The sequence below is a fragment of the Ranitomeya variabilis genome, chromosome 1 (genome assembly GCF_051348905.1).
Source record: "Ranitomeya variabilis isolate aRanVar5 chromosome 1, aRanVar5.hap1, whole genome shotgun sequence".
Lineage (NCBI taxonomy): Eukaryota > Metazoa > Chordata > Amphibia > Anura > Dendrobatidae > Ranitomeya > Ranitomeya variabilis.
Window position 1 is genome coordinate 993,466,634 of NC_135232.1, and position 21,671 is coordinate 993,488,304.

At 39.2% G+C, this 21,671-nt stretch overlaps 1 protein-coding gene and 1 long non-coding RNA gene across 5 annotated transcripts in view; one reads left to right on the forward strand and one right to left on the reverse strand.

The window, feature by feature from the left end:
• LOC143792954 (uncharacterized) overlaps positions 1-8,907 on the forward strand; it is a 69,456-nt gene extending 60,549 nt beyond the window's left edge. The window contains exons 3-5 of one of the 2 annotated variants that reach the window (XR_013220007.1): positions 2,026-2,115; positions 6,794-6,903; positions 8,814-8,907. This is a non-coding gene — a long non-coding RNA (uncharacterized LOC143792954). The remainder of the gene's footprint in view (positions 1-2,025; positions 2,116-6,793; positions 6,904-8,813) is intronic. The other variant, XR_013220008.1, reaches the window with a different exon arrangement.
• Positions 1-21,671, reverse strand: part of SPOCK3 (SPARC (osteonectin), cwcv and kazal like domains proteoglycan 3) — a 524,762-nt gene that overhangs the window by 472,421 nt on the left and 30,670 nt on the right. The gene's annotated exons all lie outside the window — the stretch shown is intronic.

The window sequence follows — 21,671 nt, forward strand, 5'->3', positions numbered from 1 at the left end:
TTTGGTGCATCCAACTCAATGGCACTGGAGAAAAAAAATCAAACTAAGTGTTTGGAAATCCTCTTAGTTCATTACATTCAAAAAGGATGTGTTAAGTTATGCATCTGGGGACGGATAATCTGTGTGGAACATATGCAGCAAAACTGGTGGAAGGATCTGTGTATAATTGAAGATTGTAGACTAAATAACACATAAATGCTAATCTTTTGATATTAAGGACAGCAGGATACTAGATAGTCTCACAAGACAGGGACATAATCTTCCAGCTTAACAAAGGGTTAGTTCTTAATCTTATCACAGTTTGGGTTTGGGTACTATTCATAAACGCTTGCCTTTCAGTTTAATAATGTGCAAAGAAAAACACATTTCCCATAATTGTTTTGGTTCTTTATCAGGCTTAAGTGGATGAAACAGGCAAGGAACAAAAGAAAGTGGAGAGCTCTGCAGAGGGATGCTCCTGTTTTCCTTGTGTTCAGTAAATTAAAAGAGGCAACTGTCTGCAGTCATCATTCAGTAGGAGAATCAAAATAATATTCTTGTAGTTATGATACCTTTTAATGGCTAGAAAAAATAAAATAATTGATGTTGCAAAGCAAGCTGTCTGTGGTCTTAACATGAGTACAGGTTTCACTGCTCTTTACATTGCAAGGAAAAGTTCCTTTTGGTGTAATAGATGACACTGAGCTACTAATCACAATATTTCTTTAATTTGGAGGTTGACTGTAGAATAGCAAGGGAAGGTCTTTGAATGTGATCTTAAATCAGTCATTCTTGTGAAAGATATGGTGAAGTTTTCTAGTAGTTTTTCTCAGCACTTCAAGATTTGGGCTGTAGGTCACAAGGGTTAATGATTATTTTCTTAATTTTCTCCATATTGAAGTCAACTTCTAGGGATCCTTGTGGCACTAATGATCTGATTATCAATGGAGATGTTATCCTTTGTTTAAAAAATGTCTTTTTAAGATGGGTTAAATGTTCATTTCTGTCTGTTGGGCTTAAACAGATATGATTATATCTGAAGGCTTGGCTGTATGCAATAGACTAGTCATCGATGTAATGGAAGTAGACTAAGGGTTGGTAAACTGGAGGATAAATCTTGTGAGTTTAAATACAGACTCAGAAGGGTTCTCATTCACTGGTCTCTTCTTGTGGTATGTTAGAATATACGGATTCCACATCCATGGTGGTTAAAATGGCACCCTAGGGGGGGAACTGATTGAGCGTAGGGAGAAGTGAATATTCATTCACTTTAATAGCAGGCACACATGATCACCCATCCGTGGCAGGAAGTCGGTGGATGCAGCTAACAGTGTCCCATTTATTAAAGAAGATGAATTTTAACTGCTCTCCACTCCCATAGTCCCGCCCACCTCTCATAGTGGAGGCTTCAATGCATAGAGTAGGGAGGAACTATGGGCGTGGGGAGCAGTGAATATTTATTTCCTTTAACAGTGGGCACACGTGTTAGCTGCAGCAGCCAGCTCCTGCCTCCTGTGACCCACTCCTCAGCCGCCCCTCCACAGCCAATCTAAGGTGCATCTGGACGCACCACCACTTTCCTGCAAAATTTTGGAATAAAAAAGTGTGTCTCGTAGTCTGCAAATAAGGTAATTGTATCTGTTCCAGCTCAACAGACGGGGCTGAATATTTAACCTATCTTAAGAAGATATTTTTAATCCAAGGCTACAAACCCACCTCCATTAATAATCAGATTATTAGAGCTACAAAGCCTTTTGAATTTTCAAAGGTGAGAAAAATTTGGATTCTGGACATATTTTTGAGATATCACAGTACCATACAGGAAAATGCAAATCACAAGTAAAATAGGTTAGTATAGAGTAGGCACATAAAAAGTTCAGATATGGAATGATCTAGTTTGAAAAACTGGGAAGACATGATGTTAAAGACAGTGAACAATCACAAGTATTTTGTAGTAGTGAAGAGATTGATGTCAGAGAAGATGTGTATAATTTTTAAATGAAAAAAAAAATACATGAAATATTTTTCATTTTCTTCTACCAAAAGAAAGGTGAAACATATGCTTACAAAGAAACATTCCTGTACAGAGTGCCCCACTATTAAATGTACAATCTTTTGGATTATATTCAATAAATGGTGAGTAATATGTTTATTTACTCTTGTTTTAATATTCAAGCATACATTCTTGATGGACATAAAAAAGTTGATGTAAACATCGCCTTACACTGACGGCTTTAATATATACTTCCTAACCTGAACTTAGAATTCAGCTGGTATATTATAAAGTCTGTAAAAGAGAATTGTGGGATGTTTGATATCTTATAAGGAGAGGAATCAAATATTGTTTAACCGAAATTAAGTGCACAGTTGGTAATGCAGAATGTATTTGAACTAAGTTAGCACTTTCAAGTTAATATGTTAATTTTGCAATTAAATGGTTGTCCCATAAACAACATTTAACCCCTTTCTGACGTCGGACGGGATAGTACGTCCGACATCAGAAGCCTCACTTTGAGGTGGGCCCCGGCAATGAGCACACCTCAAAGCCGCGACATGTCAGCTGTTTTCAACAGCTGACATATGCCCGCAGTAGGCGCGGGCGGAATCGCGATCCAACCGCACCTATTAACTAGTTAGATGCCGCTGTTAAACTCTGACAGCGGCATTTAAATGGTGCTTCCGGCCAATACGCGCACCGCTGACCCCCGTCACGTGATCGGGGGTCAGCGGTGCATCGGCATGACAACCAGTGGTCTCCTTGAGACCTCTATGGTTTTTGATGCCTGATTGCTATGAGCACCACTCTGTGGTCAGCGCTCATAGCAATGCAGTAATTCAGCTACATAGGGGCGATCTGAGCATTGCCTCTATGTAGCAGAGCCGATCAAGTTATGGCAGCTTCTAGCCTCCCATGGATGCTATTGAAGCATGCCAAAAGTAAAAAAATGTGATTAAAAATATGAAAAAAATAAAAAAATATATAAAAGTTTAAATCACCCCTCTTTCACCCCATTCAAAATAAAAAACTAAAAAAATCAAACCTACACATATTTGTTATTGCCGCGCTCAGAATCGCCAGCTCTATCAATAAAAAAAGGATTAACCTGATCTCTAAACGGCGTAGCGATAAAAAAAAGTGAAAATGCCAGAATTACGTTTTTTTGGTGGCTGTGACATTGCATTAAAATGAAATAACGGGCAATCAAAAGAACTTATGTGCACAAAAATGGTCTAATTAAAAACGTCAGCTCGGCATGCAAAAATTAAGCCCTCATCCAACCAGAGATCATGAAAAATGGAGACACTACAGGTCTCAGAAAATTGCGCAATTTTTTAAGCAAACTTTGGAATATTTTTTAACCACTTAGATAAAAAAAACAACCTAGACATGTTGGGTGTCTATGAACTCATAATGATCTGGAGAATCATAATAGCAGGTCAGTTTTAGCATTTAGTGAACCTAACAAAAAAGCCAAACAAAAAACAAATGTTGGATTGCACTTTTTTTGCAATTTCACAGCACTTGGAATTTTTTTCCTGTTTTCAAGTACATGACATGCTAAAACCAATGGTGTCGTTGAAAAGCACAACTTGTCCAGCAAAAAAAAAGCCCTCATATGGCCATATTGAAGTAAAAATAAAAACGTTATGGCTCTGGGAAGGAGGGGAGCGAAAAACGAAAAAGCAAAAACGAAAAAAGCTCCGGTCATGAAGGGGTTAATACCTATTTCCAGGACAGATGATAAATGTTTGATTTGACTACTGGTTTCCCAGTGATTGTAAAAACAGTAGTCTCAAAGTTGCTTGAGTATACAGAACAGAAGTTTCTAGAGTTTATTGAATCAATGCTAATTGCATTTTATGAATTTTATGAATTTGAACAATTTGCACAATTTGAACAATTTGTGAATTGATTTGAGCAAATTACCAAAAACTGCCCTTTGCCCTTTACACATTTCAGATGATTGCATCAGTCACAGAAGAATGACATGACTACAAGCGTGACTGTGTGGCTTCCCCATAAAGTTTCACAGTTAACGAATCACAAGATATAGTGCAGCCAAACAAGCGACTATCATAGCTTGTATAAAAGCTGAGGAAGGGATGGCAGCATTTTATCATGATTTTAGAATAACGAGAGTATGTCAGCTCACAGCTTAACAATAGAGATAGGGAGAGAAAGCCTTAAAACATTGGACAAACACGTTGAATAACGCTAACATTGAAGAAATTGAGAGTAGCAGTCTAGAAATAATACAGAGATTCCTTTGATAGGGTGAGAGAAAAAGATAGGGGCAGAGCTAGCAGCAGGGTAAGATGCAGTGTAATTGATCAGTGATATACAGTAGTATAGCTGTCATCTGTCTTACGGCATTTGAACTGCAATTGCACATTTTTTTCATCATTATTAATGTAATAGAAAGCAGAAGCAAAACAGTACAATAGTTTTTACGGAAAAAAAATCTGAAATCAGCATCAGTTCTTTTTTGAGAAGTAAACATGACGTGTCCTTCATAGGCTGCACTAAGTTTCCTTGGCTGACCACTACATCTATGATCTTTAATATTGCCCATTTTTTTAGTGCTTTGTCAAAAGAGCTTGAAGAGCACATCTTGAAACTCTAATCCATTTTGAAAACTTTGCCCAGGGGAGACCTTGCTTCTCTGTCTTCCTACTTTGCATACTCTTGCCATTTTGAATGACCTGTGACTTGGAACTATCTTCCACAACCCCACCTTTGTATCAGGCTGTTCTTCAGTGTTTTAAAGGGATACAAATTTTAAAAAACTGACCGTCATATCCAATTTTTCATATTTCTAGAGCAGTAATGCAATTCAATTTTCATATTTCATATTATGGCGCTACAGAGTGCTGCTTTATTTATTTGATTATATATGAATTGGTGACTCTAGGTAAGCACCTGTTCAGACCTAGTTTATGTTTGGATGTGATGGTCAGTTTTTGGAAATTTGTATTCCTTAGCCTTCTGACTGAGCACTCTGCCTCTTAGGGTACTGTCACACAGTGAAATTTCCATCGCTGCGACGGCACGATTCGTGACGTCGCAGCGTCGTATGAATATCGCTCCAGCGTCGTAGACTGCGGTCACACTTTGCAATCACGGCGCTGGAGCGATGCCGAAGTCCCCGGGTAACCAGGGTAAACATCGGGTTACTAAGCGCAGGGCCGCGCTTAGTAACCCGATGTTTACCCTGGTTACCAGCGTTAACGTAAAAAAAACAAACAGTACATACTCACATTCCGGTGTCTGTCCCCGGCGTTCTGCTTCTCTCCACTGTGTAAGCGCCATAGCCGGAAAGCAGAGCGGTGATGTCACCGCGTCACCGCTGTGCTCGCTTTCCGGCCGGCAGGCGCTCACACAGTGCAGAGAAGCTGAGACGCCGGAGGACTGACACCGGAATGTAAGTATGTACTTTGTTTTTTTTACGTTTACGCTTGTAACCAGGGTAAACATCGGGTTACTAAGCGCGGCCCTGCGCTTAGTTACCCGATGTTTACCCTGGTTACAAGCGAACACATCGCTGGATCGCTGTCACACACAATGATCCAGCGATGTCAGCGGGTGATCAAGCGACGAAAGAAAGTTCCAAACGATCTGCTACGACGTACGATTCTCAGCAGGGTCCCTGATCGCTGCTGCGTGTCAGACACTGCGATATCGTAACGATATCGCTAGAACGTCACGAATCGTACCATCGTAGCGATGGAAATTTCACTGTGTGACGGTACCCTTAGCCTCAGGCGTTTTTATACACACCAGGCTCTACCCCTCCACAGAGATAAAGATTTCAGTCTAAGAGAGGATTCATGTTAAGTTCCCATACAGATGAAGACTTTATTCTAAGAGAGGATTGGAATTAAGTTAGGTCCTGGAAATGAGAATCGCCTTAACGTGGCTTCCAGGTACACATGAATTGGCCAAATTATGAACTAAGCATTCTCAATTTTTCATATTTCTAGAGCACTAATGCAGTTCAATTTTCATATTTCATATTTGCATGCTATGGTGCTACAGAGTTCTGCTTTATTTGTTTGAGTGTTTTAAAGGGAGTCTGTTAAAACTGACTGATAGTATAATATAAGTAAATAGCCCCTATATAAATCGCACCTTTATTGTTCTAACTAATGCCTCTGTTCTTCAGAAAATGCAGTGAATTTAATTTAACCTCAAATGCTAATCAGGTTGCTCAATGCATCCTTGGTATGGCCAAGAGGATCACTGCATCAGTACGCTCACTGGTTTTGCATAGAGGCGATATTTCCTACAAGGCTATTTGTTTTATTCACGCTCTCAGTTTGGGCTGATAGACTCCCTCTAAGCCTCCTACGCATCAATTTCTATTTCAGCTAATGACTGTGGTTCATCCTACATATCAAATGATGATCATAATCAGTTCTTTGGAATAAATGGTTACTCATACAACTATGATTTGTCAAAATCCCTGACTTTGTGCAAGTGTATCTAGAAGAATTGATGCTGTTTTGAAGGCAAAGGCCGTGCACAACAAATATTGATTTAATTTAGATTTCTCTTTTGCATTTTGTTAACTGATAACATTAACCTCTACTTTTTAAAGCACTCTTGCAGAATTTTTGTTTTTCAGCTATTTCTCTATACCTCCCTTAAACGTTTATATACATAAAAAGTATGATTTTAATTAATACCTCATTGAACACAAGATCAATTTCAAATATTTTGATGAAACTGAGTTTCATATAATATTTTTTAACCTATATCATGAAATTAAGGGTAATAATATAACATTTTATTTTAAAATCTTCTATTTTACAGTGATTCATTAGCCTGTAAGTTTGATCTGAGCCCAACCAAAACACCTGTGGGAAATTCTGAAGACACAAGATGAGCATCACTCTTCATCCTGCATTCAGGCTCTAAAAGAGGTCGTTCTTAAAGAATAGAAAAAGATATTGCAATATGTCTCCTACTTGTTTATACCATAGGTGTTTATAAACAATCAATGAAGCAATGCAAAATACTAGTTGTAGTAGTTTTTGATGTGGAGTGTATTCAATTTTGCTTTAACAAATTTGACTAAATTTGACTAAACTGAAAATGTAATGAAAATTATATTGTTAACCTCATGGGATAACAATATATTATTAATATATGGGTTAATAATATTATGATATTAACCCTTAATGTTATGTGTTAAAAAAAAGTCCCAGATTTTGGGAAATTGTTCTTGTGTCACAGTAAGTCAGATTTGTTGGGAATAATAATCAGAAGTATACTCACAGAAAAATCCCAAATATTTAAAAATACATTTTATTATTACATCTATCTAAAAACTGGTGCACACAAAACCATCACCAAATAAAAACAATATTTTATAAAAAAGACCTTAGCGGGTGCCTGATTCTAAAGGCCTAGCACTCTTTTGCACCCTGCCTAACAGCGGAGGTTGGCACCCTTGATCCTGCACAGTGGGGTGCCCGCTTACCGTCGGCTATCCCTTCTATTCTTATAATCCCTATAGGGAAGAGGTAGAAAAACAGGAGCTTTATAACAATGTGGTTGACTAAATCAGGATGTTATGGGCCAAAGGATATGAATGACCCTTAATTCTGACCCTGCCTTACAACGGGGGTTAGCACCCTAAATTATTCACGATATGTGGCACCCCCACTCCTCGACGGCTGTCCCAATGCTGACCCTAATAGAAAAGCTTTCAAAGGGACTATGAAAAAAGTGCTTGAGTGCTGAAATAATGTAGCAAAAAACAGTGGCCAGAAAAGTGGTCTTATGGTTGTTAATATATTCAAAGTGCAATAGTATTAACAATATTAACAAACTATTCTCTTACAAAACAGTAATATTAATAAAAATAATAATAAATCACACAAAACTCCATAATGATGATGAAAAGAACTGACCCCTATTAAAAAGGGTTCAAATTCAAGAGAATTCAATGATCAATATCAAAAAATAACCAACGATCCAATGTGCCAGACAACATCTATATAGGATAGAACTCGATGTGTTTCCCCTCTACACGACGTTCATCAGGAGTAAATACACATCTTGTTAATGGCTGCTGTTTTAAAGGGAGTCTGTTAAAACTGACTGATAGTATAATATAAGTAAATAGCCCCTATATAAATCGCACCTTTATTGTTCTAACTAATGCCTCTGTTCTTCAGAAAATGCAGTGAATTTAATTTAACCTCAAATGCTAATCAGGTTGCTCAATGCATCCTTGGTATGGCCAAGAGGATCACTGCATCAGTACGCTCACTGGTTTTGCATAGAGGCGATATTTCCTACAAGGCTATTTGTTTTATTCACGCTCTCAGTTTGGGCTGATAGACTCCCTCTAAGCCTCCTACGCATCAATTTCTATTTCAGCTAATGACTGTGGTTCATCCTACATATCAAATGATGATCATAATCAGTTCTTTGGAATAAATGGTTACTCATACAACTATGATTTGTCAAAATCCCTGACTTTGTGCAAGTGTATCTAGAAGAATTGATGCTGTTTTGAAGGCAAAGGCCGTGCACAACAAATATTGATTTAATTTAGATTTCTCTTTTGCATTTTGTTAACTGATAACATTAACCTCTACTTTTTAAAGCACTCTTGCAGAATTTTTGTTTTTCAGCTATTTCTCTATACCTCCCTTAAACGTTTATATACATAAAAAGTATGATTTTAATTAATACCTCATTGAACACAAGATCAATTTCAAATATTTTGATGAAACTGAGTTTCATATAATATTTTTTAACCTATATCATGAAATTAAGGGTAATAATATAACATTTTATTTTAAAATCTTCTATTTTACAGTGATTCATTAGCCTGTAAGTTTGATCTGAGCCCAACCAAAACACCTGTGGGAAATTCTGAAGACACAAGATGAGCATCACTCTTCATCCTGCATTCAGGCTCTAAAAGAGGTCGTTCTTAAAGAATAGAAAAAGATATTGCAATATGTCTCCTACTTGTTTATACCATAGGTGTTTATAAACAATCAATGAAGCAATGCAAAATACTAGTTGTAGTAGTTTTTGATGTGGAGTGTATTCAATTTTGCTTTAACAAATTTGACTAAATTTGACTAAACTGAAAATGTAATGAAAATTATATTGTTAACCTCATGGGATAACAATATATTATTAATATATGGGTTAATAATATTATGATATTAACCCTTAATGTTATGTGTTAAAAAAAAGTCCCAGATTTTGGGAAATTGTTCTTGTGTCACAGTAAGTCAGATTTGTTGGGAATAATAATCAGAAGTATACTCACAGAAAAATCCCAAATATTTAAAAATACATTTTATTATTACATCTATCTAAAAACTGGTGCACACAAAACCATCACCAAATAAAAACAATATTTTATAAAAAAGACCTTAGCGGGTGCCTGATTCTAAAGGCCTAGCACTCTTTTGCACCCTGCCTAACAGCGGAGGTTGGCACCCTTGATCCTGCACAGTGGGGTGCCCGCTTACCGTCGGCTATCCCTTCTATTCTTATAATCCCTATAGGGAAGAGGTAGAAAAACAGGAGCTTTATAACAATGTGGTTGACTAAATCAGGATGTTATGGGCCAAAGGATATGAATGACCCTTAATTCTGACCCTGCCTTACAACGGGGGTTAGCACCCTAAATTATTCACGATATGTGGCACCCCCACTCCTCGACGGCTGTCCCAATGCTGACCCTAATAGAAAAGCTTTCAAAGGGACTATGAAAAAAGTGCTTGAGTGCTGAAATAATGTAGCAAAAAACAGTGGCCAGAAAAGTGGTCTTATGGTTGTTAATATATTCAAAGTGCAATAGTATTAACAATATTAACAAACTATTCTCTTACAAAACAGTAATATTAATAAAAATAATAATAAATCACACAAAACTCCATAATGATGATGAAAAGAACTGACCCCTATTAAAAAGGGTTCAAATTCAAGAGAATTCAATGATCAATATCAAAAAATAACCAACGATCCAATGTGCCAGACAACATCTATATAGGATAGAACTCGATGTGTTTCCCCTCTACACGATGTTCATCAGGAGTAAATACACATCTTGTTAATGGCTGCTACTTAGCTTAGATGGCATCAATGTCCATAGCGATAGGGTAACAAGCACATAGGGTAGGTACCCTCCAGATAACATACCCTTTCCCTATAGGGATTATAAGAATAGAAGGGATAGCCGACGGTGAGCGGGGGCTAACCTCCGCTGTTAAGCAGGGTGCAAAAGAGTGCTAGGCCTTTAGGGTCAGGCACCCCCTAAGGTCTCTTCTATAAAATATTGTTTTTCTTTGGTGATGGTTTTGCCTGCACCAGTGCGATATTGATTAAAATCTCACTTTTCATAGGGGGTGTAGTGTTATATTCTACTATATATATATATGTATATATATGATAGATAAATATACATATACTGTATATATATACACATCTGACAGTTAGTGACACATAAACGTATAGTAAATGAATGCACTAAAGCGCATTTACAAACAATCCAGTACATGCTAGTACCTTGATTAAAATCTTATTTTTCAAAGGGGGTGTACTCATTTTCTGAACGCTAATATATTAAGAGAAAATATATAAAATAGAGAAATATATACTGTACATATACACTCACTGGCCACTTTATTAGGTACACCTGTCCAACTTCTTGTTAACACTTAATTTCTAATCAGCCAATCACATGGCGGCAACTCAGTGCATTTAGGCATGTAGATATGGTCAAGACAATCTCCTGCAGTTCAAACCGAGCATCAGTATGGGGAAGAAAGGTGATTTGAGTGCCTTTGAACGTGGCATGGTTGTTGGTGCCAGAAGGGCTGGTCTGAGTATTTCAGAAACTGCTGATCTACTGGGATTTTCACGCACAACCATCTCTAGGGTTTACAGAGAATGGTCCGAAAAAGAAAAAAAATCCAGTGAGTGGCAGTTCTGTGGGCGGAAATGCCTTGTTGATGCCAGAGGTCAGAGGAGAATGGGCAGACTGGTTCGAGCTGATAGAAAGGCAACAGTGACTCAAATCGCCACCCGTTACAACCAAGGTAGGCCTAAGAGCATCTCTGAACGCACAGTGCGTCGAACTTTGAGGCAGATGGGCTACAGCAGCAGAAGACCACACCGGGTACCACTCCTTTCAGCTAAGAACAGGAAACTGAGGCTACAATTTGTACAAGCTCATCGAAATTGGACAGTAGAAGATTGGAAAAACGTTGCTTGGTCTGATGAGTCTCGATTTCTGCTGCGACATTCGGATGGTAGGGTCAGAATTTGGCGTAAACAACATGAAAGCATGGATCCATCCTGCCTTGTATGGAGCATCTTTGGGATGTGCAGCCGACAAATCTGCGGCAACTGTGTGATGCCATCATGTCAATATGGACCAAAATCTCTGAGGAATGCTTCCAGCACCTTGTTGAATCTATGCCACGAAGAATTGAGGCAGTTCTGAAGGCAAAGGGGGTCCAACCTGTTACTAGCATGGTGTACCTAATAAAGTGGCCGGTGAGTGTATATACAGTATACATATACACACACACACATCTGACACTTAGTGACACATAAATGTATAGTAAATGAATGCACTAAGGCCCATCTACAAACATTCCAGTACATGCTAGTACCTTGATTAAAATCTTATTTTTCAAATAGGGTGTACTCATTTTCTGAGCGCTATATATTAAGAGAAAATATATAAAATAGAGAAATATATACTGTACATATATATATATACAGTATTCATATACACACACACATCTGACACTTAGTGACACATAAATTTATAGTAAATGAATGCACTAAGGCCCACCTACAAACATTCCAGTACATGCTACCATAGGTTAAAATCTATATTCATTGAGATGAAAAGTAAAGTGAACTGTAATGCACTTCTCAAAAGATTGGCCTCATAATCTTTTTGTAAAGAAGATAATGCCATTTCATCTCGCCTTGATCTTCTTTCTGTGAGCAATAATCTTTGTTTTACTAGCAGAAAGGTTACTTAGCACATATGGAAATCTACCATTCATCTTGTCTTACCTTCTAAATCTTATTGGGATTGACTGTAGCCATCTGTGCTGATTACTGCACAGAGTAAATAGCTCCATAATATTAAAGGATCTTTCAAAATGAAATAAATGGTCTCATAAACCATAATACTGTGAGAAACAAACGCCATTGTGGGAAATGTTTTATTATAATGTTTAACAATGTTTATTCTTAGACTCTCAATAATTTTATGCAGAATTGCACTGAGAATTGCTTCGGTACGGCTTTCTGGCCCAAATGAGATTCTATCTAATTTTAGTTACTGAAGATGCCAAGGGACAAAAGCCTTCATCCTTAGACTGGTTCTGAGGATCAATTTGGGATTAAATGAGGCAATGTTTGTACAAATAAATCCAAGAAAATTGGCAAGAACATGACGTATTTCCCCAATGCAAAACTAACTTAAATGGGGATGTCCAAATACATAGGTTTTTTTTTTCTAGCAAAAGCTTTAAACCTGTCTAAGGATGGCCACACACAACCTGTAGAAATGTGTGATGCCATTTTTTTCTTATCCTGGACTATTTTAATGGGATCTGTGAGCTTTACACAGCATGTCAGTACATTATCTAAAATATAAAGAATTATCCTTGGCAACTATGTGTAGTTTAGATTTTCAAGAGAAACTCATTTTGCATCTTATCTCTCCTTCTCAAACATTTTCACAAAAATTTGGAACAAACATCGCTACAGTGCCACTTCGTATCAATAGTTCCAGCTTTGGTAGACATGGCTTTTCAATTAACTGGAAATAACCAGATCATAATTATTGGGGTTGTCACACAACTTAATTATGTAAAATATTAATATAAATTTCTCTTATAAATATAAATCCTCTTGTGTTAACATATTGCTGTTACAAAGTGGCATACTCAGCGGAGAAGCAGGAATAAAAGCAGAAAAAAACTGGCCAATTTTGACCTGGTGACAGGTCTTCTTTAATGTTAAATATCATACAACCTTTAAAGAGAACCTGTCATGTCCCAAAAAGCTGTTAACCTGCAGATATAGAATTAATCTGCAGATAACTAGTGCTCCAGAACTGTGTGGCCTCTGCATTGGTATTCAGGCTGCCAGGAGGATATGAACTTTATTCCTCCGGCAGTTTCCAGCTTTCAGTCATCGCCCAGAACACAGTGAGCGGCAGCTGTAACCACACCCTGGCACTGACAGCCAGCTCTGCACTGATGCACTCCTCAGGCAGTGGTCAGTGCCCGGGCTTGGTTACACCCTCTGCTCCCTGCATGCTGAGCGATGACTAAAGTCACGCCGGTAGTGCCCAGGGCTAAAGGAAAGTATAAATTTAATTTCTTCCTGGTAGTCCCGTTTACAGTCTGACTGCAACATGGATTTAGAACATTGTTAACCTGCAGATTAATCCCATATTTACAGGTTAATAGCATATTTTTTTACATGATACGTTCCTTTAAAATGATCATTTCAGATAGATCTAAAGTGCGCTATCTTCTTCTTTGGTGTTTTGTACTATTTTCCACCAAAAAGTGTCTGTACAGCATTGCATAGAGGGGACACTCTAAATAGGCAGATGTTATTTATGGTAGTACTTCTATAACTACGACTTAAAGAGGCCCAGTGCTATACTTGCTACAGTCAGCCCCCTAAAGCACAGGGAACAGAGCAATAAATTCCAATCCAATGCGACCTAAAATGTGGTACTACATAAATAATGGTTACATTACAAGTGTAAGGGACACCCTATGCTACCATAAAAAGTACAAAATGATATAAGGAGGGAGAATCTGGCTATGTTTTAGGCCCTTGAATGCAATTCACATACTGATTGGTCCTTCTGATGTAAAGTATGTTGGCAAAATAAGGCTAAAGTAAATATTTTTACTCCACTGTGTCTCGTTTCATCCGCTTTTGACTGGCTAAGCAGCTAGATAGATGGCTTTTTTCCATACATGACTGGCAGGGTCTGTAAGCATACACAGAAGCTGTCCACACTATCATGTGTCTGGGAAAGTGCAAGTAACATGTGTTGTGTCTACAATTGTGAAAACAGTAATAATTTTTCATGATGAGAATATATGATTTAACATTAAAGAACATTTGAGAATGTTTTCCAGACAAACCCAAACAGTATTAGGTGTTTCGACAACACAAAGTGGAACTAAAATGCTGAAACAATAAAAGAAAAAGCAAACTAGAATTTTAAAAAATGAAACTCCATTCAAATCTTGTCAAAAAAGCTTCAGTTACTTTAAACAGATTTATAAAGAACTCAAGTGTTACACAACATCCTAGAAAAACTGCTACTTGCTTGAAATAAGCACAAAGGAAGAAAAAAACAAAACAAAAACAAACTTCACTTTTGACATAGTAAACAATGCGATAAAAAGGAAACCGCTGGTCACAGGGGTCGCCCTGTGCTTGTTGATAGCAGACACCCCCATTACTAACCCCATAGTCAAATGTAATAAAGTCCTTTAATTGAAATAAACACACAGACACCTTTATGTGAAATAAAAACTCCCCAACCCTGTTTTACCCATTTATCCACCAAAAATTAAAATAAAAAAAGCAAAGTTATACTCACCTTTCCGCCAATAATCCAATAATGGTCATGTCCCATGACAATCTGGATGGTTTTGAGAGCAAACACTTCAGTGATGTGTCCACTCTCCACGCCAGCTGGAGCACAGTGACTAGAGCGTGAGAAGCTCTGCTTGTGACCAGCGGTAACCTTAATGACGTCACCATCGCTCACACGCAGCCATTCTCCAAACCATCTGGATCGTCATAGGACATGGCCAACAATGGATTATTGGTGGGAACGTGAGTATAACTTTCCTTTTTTATTTAATTTTTGGTGGATAAATGGGTAAAAGAGGATCGAGGAATTTTTATTTCAAAGAAAGGGATGTGTTTTTACTTCAATTAAAGGAATTTTCTCTGTGTCTTTATTAAATTTGACTATGGGTTAGTAATGGCGATGTTTGGTAGACACTTCTCTATTACTAACTCATGGGCTTGATTTCAGTGGCCATAAAACAGCAGACATGAACCCCACAATTATTACCCCACTTGCTACCAAGACAAGTGGGAAGAGGCATAGAAAACGCCAGAATTGGTGAATCTAATATATGTGCCTTTTCTGGGATGGCTGCAGGCTATTTTTAGGCTGTGGAGGGCTAATATCCATTGCCTCTTCCCAGTCTGTCCGCTTTAGCTTGACTGGTTATGAAAAATGGGGGGGCATCAGTCACTGTGTAATAGAAATATGTTATAAGGTACTTAATTCATAAATCTAGTTAATGTTTCAGAAATTATACAGCGGATATGAAAACTTTTCACACCCCTGTTAAAATTACATTTTTTGCCATGTAACAAAATAATACCAAGGAGAATCATTTAGAACTTTTTCCTGTGATGTCACCTATAATCCGAACAACTCTGTTGAAAAAATTATTTGAAATAATTTTGGATGTTAAAAGATAATTAAACAAATATGAATGCATAAATATACACATCCTTAACCCCTTTACCCCCAAGGGTGGTTTGCACGTTAATGACCAGGCCAATTTTTACAATTCTGACCACTGTCCCTTTATGAGGTTAAAACTCTGGAACGCTTCAACGGATCCCGGTGATTCTGACAATGTTTTCTCGTGACATATTGTACTTCATGATAGTGGTAAAAAGTCTTTGATATTACCTGCGTTTATTTGTGAAAAAAAATGGAAGTTTGGCAAAAATTTTGAAAATTTCGCAATTTTCCAACTTTGAATTTTTATACAATTAAATCACAGAGATATGTCACACAAAATACTTAATAAGTAACATTTTCCACATGTCTACTTTACATCAGCACAATTTTGGAACCAACATTTTTTTTTGTTAGGGAGTTATAAGGGTTAAAAGTTCACCAGCAATTTCTCATTTTTACAACACCATTTTTTTTAGGGACCACATCTCATTTGAAGTCATTTTGAGGGGTCTATATGATAGAAAATACCCAAGTGTGACACCATTCTAAAAACTGCACCCCTCAAGGTGCTCAAAACCACATTCAAGAAGTTTATTAACCCTTCAGGTGTTTCACAGGAATTTTTGGAATGTTTAAATAAAAATGTATATTTAACTTTTTTACACAAAAAATTTACTTCAGCTCCAATTTGTTTTATTTTACCAAGGGTAACAAGAGAAAATGGACCCCAAAAGTTATTGTACAATTTGTCCTGAGTACGCCGATACCCCATATGTGGGGGTAAACCACTGTTTGGGCGCATGGCAGAGCTCGGAAGCGAAGGAGCGAAATTTGACTATTCAATGCAAAATTGACTGGAATTCAGATGGGATGCCATGTTGCGTTTGGAGAGCCCCTGATGTGCCTAAACACTGAAACCCCCCACAAGTGACACCATTTTGGAAACTAGACCCCCTAAGGAACTTATCTAGATGTGTGGTGAGCACTTTGACCCATTAAGTGATTCACAGAAATTTATAATGCAGAGCCGTAAAAATAAAAAATCATATTTTTTCACAAAAATTACCTTTTTGCCCCCAATTTTTATTTTCCCAAAGGTAAGAGAAGAAATTGGACCCCAAAAGTTGTTGTCCAATTTGTCCTAAGTACACTGATACCTCATATGTAGGGGTAAACCACTGTTTGGACGCATGGCAGAGCTCGGAAGGGAAGGAGCGCCATTTGACTTTTCAATGCAAAATTGACTGGAATTGAGATGGGAAGCCATGTTGCGTTTGGAGAGCCACTGATGTGCCTAAACATTGAAACCCCCCACAAGTGACACCATTTTGGAAAGTAGACCCCCTAAGGAACTCATCTAGATGTGTTGTGAGAACTTTGAACCCCCAAGTGTTTCACTACAGTTAATAACGAAGCCGTGAAAATAAAAAATCCTTTTTTTTCCACAAAAATTATTTTTTAGCCCCCAGTTTTGTATTTTTCCAAGGGAAACAGTGTAAATTGAACCCCAAAAGTTGTTGACCAATTTGTCCTGAGTATGCTGAAACCCAATATGTGGGGGGGAACCACCGTTTGGGCGCATGGCAGAGCTTGGAAGGGAAGGAGTGCCATTTGGAATGCAGACTTAGATGGATTGGTCTGCAGGCGTCACATTGCATTTGCAGAGCCCCTGATGTACCTAAACAGTAGAAACCCCCCACAAGTGACCCCATATTGGAAACTAGACCCCTCAAGGAACTTATCTAGATGTGTTGTGAGAACTTTGAACCAACAAGTGTTTCACTACAGTTTACAACGCAGAGCCGTGAAAATAAAAAATATTTTTTTTACACAAAAAATATATTTTAGCCCCCAGTTTTGTATTTTCCCAAGGGTACCAGGAGAAATTGGACGCCAAAAGTTGTTGTCCAATGTGTCCTAATTACGCTGATACCCCATATGTTGGGGTACACCCGTTTGTGTGCACGGGAGAGCTCGGAAGGGAAGGAGCACTGTTTTACTTTTTCAACGCAGAATTGGCTGGAATTGAGATCGGACGCAATGTCACGTTTGGAGAGCCCCTGATGTGCCTAAACAGTGGAAACCCCCAATTATAACTGAAACCCTAATCCAAACACACCCCTAACCCTAATCTCAACTGTAACCCTAACCACACCCCTAATCCTGACACACCCCTAACCCTAATCCCATCCCTATTTCCAACAGTAAATGTAATCCAAACCCTAACCCTAACTTTAGCCCCAACCCTAACTTTAGCCCCAACCCTAACCCTAACTGTAGCCCTAACCCTAGCCCCAACCCTAACCCTAGCCATAGCCTTAATCCTAGCCCTAACCCTAACCCTAGTCCTAACCCTAACCACAGCCCTAACCCTAGCCCTAACCCTAGCCCTAACCTTAGCCCTAACCCTAATGGGAAAATGGAAATAAATACATTTTTTAATTTTTTAATTTTTCGTAACTAAGGGGGTGATGAAGGGGGGTTTGATTTACTATTTATAGTGCATTTTCTTGCGGATTTTTGGCAGCCGTCACACACTAAAAGACGTTTTTTATTGCAAAAAAATGTTTTCTGCGTTACCACATTTTGAGCGCTATAATTTTTCCATATTTTGGTCCACAGAGTCATGTGCGGTCTTGTTTTTTGTGGGATGAGTTGACGTTTTTATTGGTAACATTTTTGGGCACGTGACATTTTTTGATCGCTTTTTATTCTGATTTTTGTGAGGCAGAATGACCAAAAACCAGCTATTCATGAATTTCTTTATGGGGGGCGTTTATACCGTTCCGCGTTTGGTAAAATGGATAAAGCAGTTTTATTCTTCGGGTCAGTACGATTACAGCGATACCTCATTTATATCATTATTTTATGTTTTGGCGCTTTTATACGATAAAAACTATTTTATAGAAAAAATAATTATTTTTGCATCGCTTTATTCTGAGGACTATAACGTTTTTATTTTGTTATTTATTTCCGTCTTTTTGATCGCATGTTATTCCACTTTTTGCTTGGTGGTATGATAGTAAAGAGTTGTTTTTTGCCTCGTTTTTTTTTTTTTTTTATTTACGGTGTTCACTGAAGGGGTTAACTAGTGGGACAGTTTTATAGGTCGGGTCGTTACAGACGCGGCGATACTAAATATGTGTACTTTTATTGGGTTTTTTTATTTAGCTAAAGGAATGTATTTATGGGAACAATATTTTTTTATTATTATTATTTATTTAGGAATTTTTTTTTTTTTTTAACACATGTAAATTTTTTTTTTACATTTTTACTTTGCCCCAGGGGGCATCACAGCAAAGTGACAGATCGCCGATCTGACACTTTGCTGTGTACTGTGTCCGATCGGCTATCTGACGTGCACAGCTCCATGCTTCCCAGTGCCTGCTCTGAGCAGGCACTGTGAAGCCACCTCCCTGCAGGACCCAGATGCAGCCCCGCGGCCATTTTGGATCCGGGGCTTGCAGGGAGGAGATGCTGGGTACAAGGTGAGAACATCGCTTTGTACCGATCGTCTCAGGGAAACATGCAGGGAGCCCCCTCCCTGTGCGATGCTTCCCTATACCGCCGGAACACTGCGATCATGTTTGATTGCAGTGTGCCGGGGGTTAATGTGCCGGGGGCAGTCTGTGACCGCTCTTGGCACATAGTGCCGGATGTCAGCTGCGATAGTCAGCTGACACCCGGCCGCGATCGGCCGCGCTCCCCGTGATCGCAGTTGATCGCGCCGGATGTACTATTCCGTCCTTGGGAAGTAGGGCCCACCCCACATGGACAGAATAGTACGTCCAATGACAGAAAGGGGTTAAACTAATACTTTGTTGAAGTTCCCAATGAATTTATGACAGCATTTAGTCCTATTAGACTAGGAGTCTATCAGCATGGAACATCTAAAATTTGCAATCTTTTCCCACTCTTCCTTGCACTAGTGCTCCAAAGCTATCAGATTGCAAGGGCATCTACTGCGTACAGTGCCCTCTTCAGGTCCACTAACAGACTTTCAATTGGATTCAGGTCTGGGTTCTGGCTGGGCTATTGCAAAATTTTCATCTTATGGCAAAGAAATTGTTTTGCTGATTTGGAGGTATGCTTAATTTTGCTGTTGTACTGAAAGGTCAAATTTGTGTTTATTTTCAGTTTTTAAGCAGAGGTCTATAGGTTTTGATGCAAAATTGACTTACATTTGGAAACTGTTTATAATACCCTCCACCTTGACTAACGCTCTAATTCCAGCTGCTGAAAAAACAGCCTCAAAGCATAATGCTACCTCCAACATGCTTCAGTGTGGGTATGGCTTTTTTTTGGTGATTATGTGCAGTGTTGGTTTTGTGCCAAACCTACTATTTTGGTATTACGGCCAAAAAGGTCAACCTTGGTCTTATCAGACTATAAAATGTTTTTTCCACATGTTTTGGCAGATTTGATGTAGGTTTTGGTAAAACATAGCAAGGCTTAGATGTTTTTCGTTGTAAGAAAAAGTTTCTGTATTGCCACTCTACCCCATAGGCAAGACATATGAAGAATATGAAGGCTGTTGTCACATGCAGTACACAAGAAGGACTTGCAAGAAATGCCTGAAGCTCCTTTAATGTTTCTGCATACCTCTTCGCGGCTACCCAGGCCAATTTTCTTGTCTTTTCAACAATTTTTGAGGAACGCCCATTTCTAAATAATGTCAGTGTTGTAACATATTAAGACACTTTTTGATAACCATTTTCACAGTGCTTCATGGTACATTTAATGCCTTTGAAATGTTTTTGTACCCTTCTCCTGACTGATAACTTTCAACAATGAGATCCCTTTGCTGTGCTGTAAGCTGTTTACAGACTATGGTTTTTGCTGTAAAATACAACTAAGAAAATATAAGGAAAATCCTAATACTGTAGAACAGCATATTTTTATATGGAATTACTCAAATCACTGTAAATGATGGCAGGTGTGTGCTGACTACTATTTAACATGAGACAATGAGATTGTCTAATTCTGAATGCAACCACATCCCCAATTTTAAGAAGGTGCTGACACTTATGCAACCACATTCTTTTAAATTTGTTATTCTTGTCTTTCTCATTATGAGTAGCATTAAAGACTGAAAAAGTTCTGAAATGATTCCTCTTGGTATGATTTTTTACATGACAAAAATCTTGGCATTTAAATGGGGTGGATAGACTTTTTATATAATAATAATAATAATAATAATAATAATTTTATTTACCGTATTTTCCGCTTTGTAAGACGCACTTTATTTCCCCCAAATTTGGGGGGGAAATGGGGGTGCGTCTTACAAAGCAGATATACCGCTTACCGTTACAGGCTGGGATGAGGGGGTGTCCGCTGCCGCCCGCTGCTGCTGCCGCCCACCACTGCTGCTGCTGCTGCCGCCCGCCACCGCTGCTGCTGCTGCCGCCCGCCACCGCTGCTGCTGCCACCCGCCACCGCTGTCGCCCGCCACCGCGGTTGTCCGCTGCTACTCCGGTGCTGCGGGGGCTCTGGCGACATTTTGTGAAAGACCAGAGCCCCCCGGCAGTTCGTCCATGCGTTCCTTCCTGTATGACTGACTCCGGGAAAATGGCCGCCGAAATCTCGGGAGATGAGATTTCAGGGCTGAGATCTCATCTCTCGAGATTCCAGCGGCCATTTTCCCGGAGTCAGTCATACAGGAATACATGGACGAACTGCCAGGGGGCTCTGGCCTTTCACAATATGTCGGCAGAGCCCCCGCAGCACTGGAAACAGCCCTGAAGCCCCGAAGCCCCCAAGCCCCCCTGCAGCACAGGAGCCTCCCGCAGACCGCCTCATCCCAGCCTGCAGCACAGGAGCCCCCCTGCAGACCCCCTCATCCCAGCCTGCAGCACAGGAGCCCCCCTGCAGCACAGGAGCCCCCCTGCAGACCCCCTCATCCCAGCCTGCTGCACAGGAGCCCCACTGCAGACTCCCTCATCCCAGCCTGCAGCACAGGAGCCCCCCTGCAGCACAGGAGCCCCCCTGCAGACCCCCTCATCCCAGCCTGCTGCACAGGAGCCCCCCTGCAGACCCCCTCATCCCAGCCTGCAGCAATGATCCACTCCTGCCTCCAGCATCGACTCTGGGACCCTGATCCACCGCAGCCACAACCCCTGGTAAGTAATAAGACGCATGGATTATAAGACGCCCCACCAATTT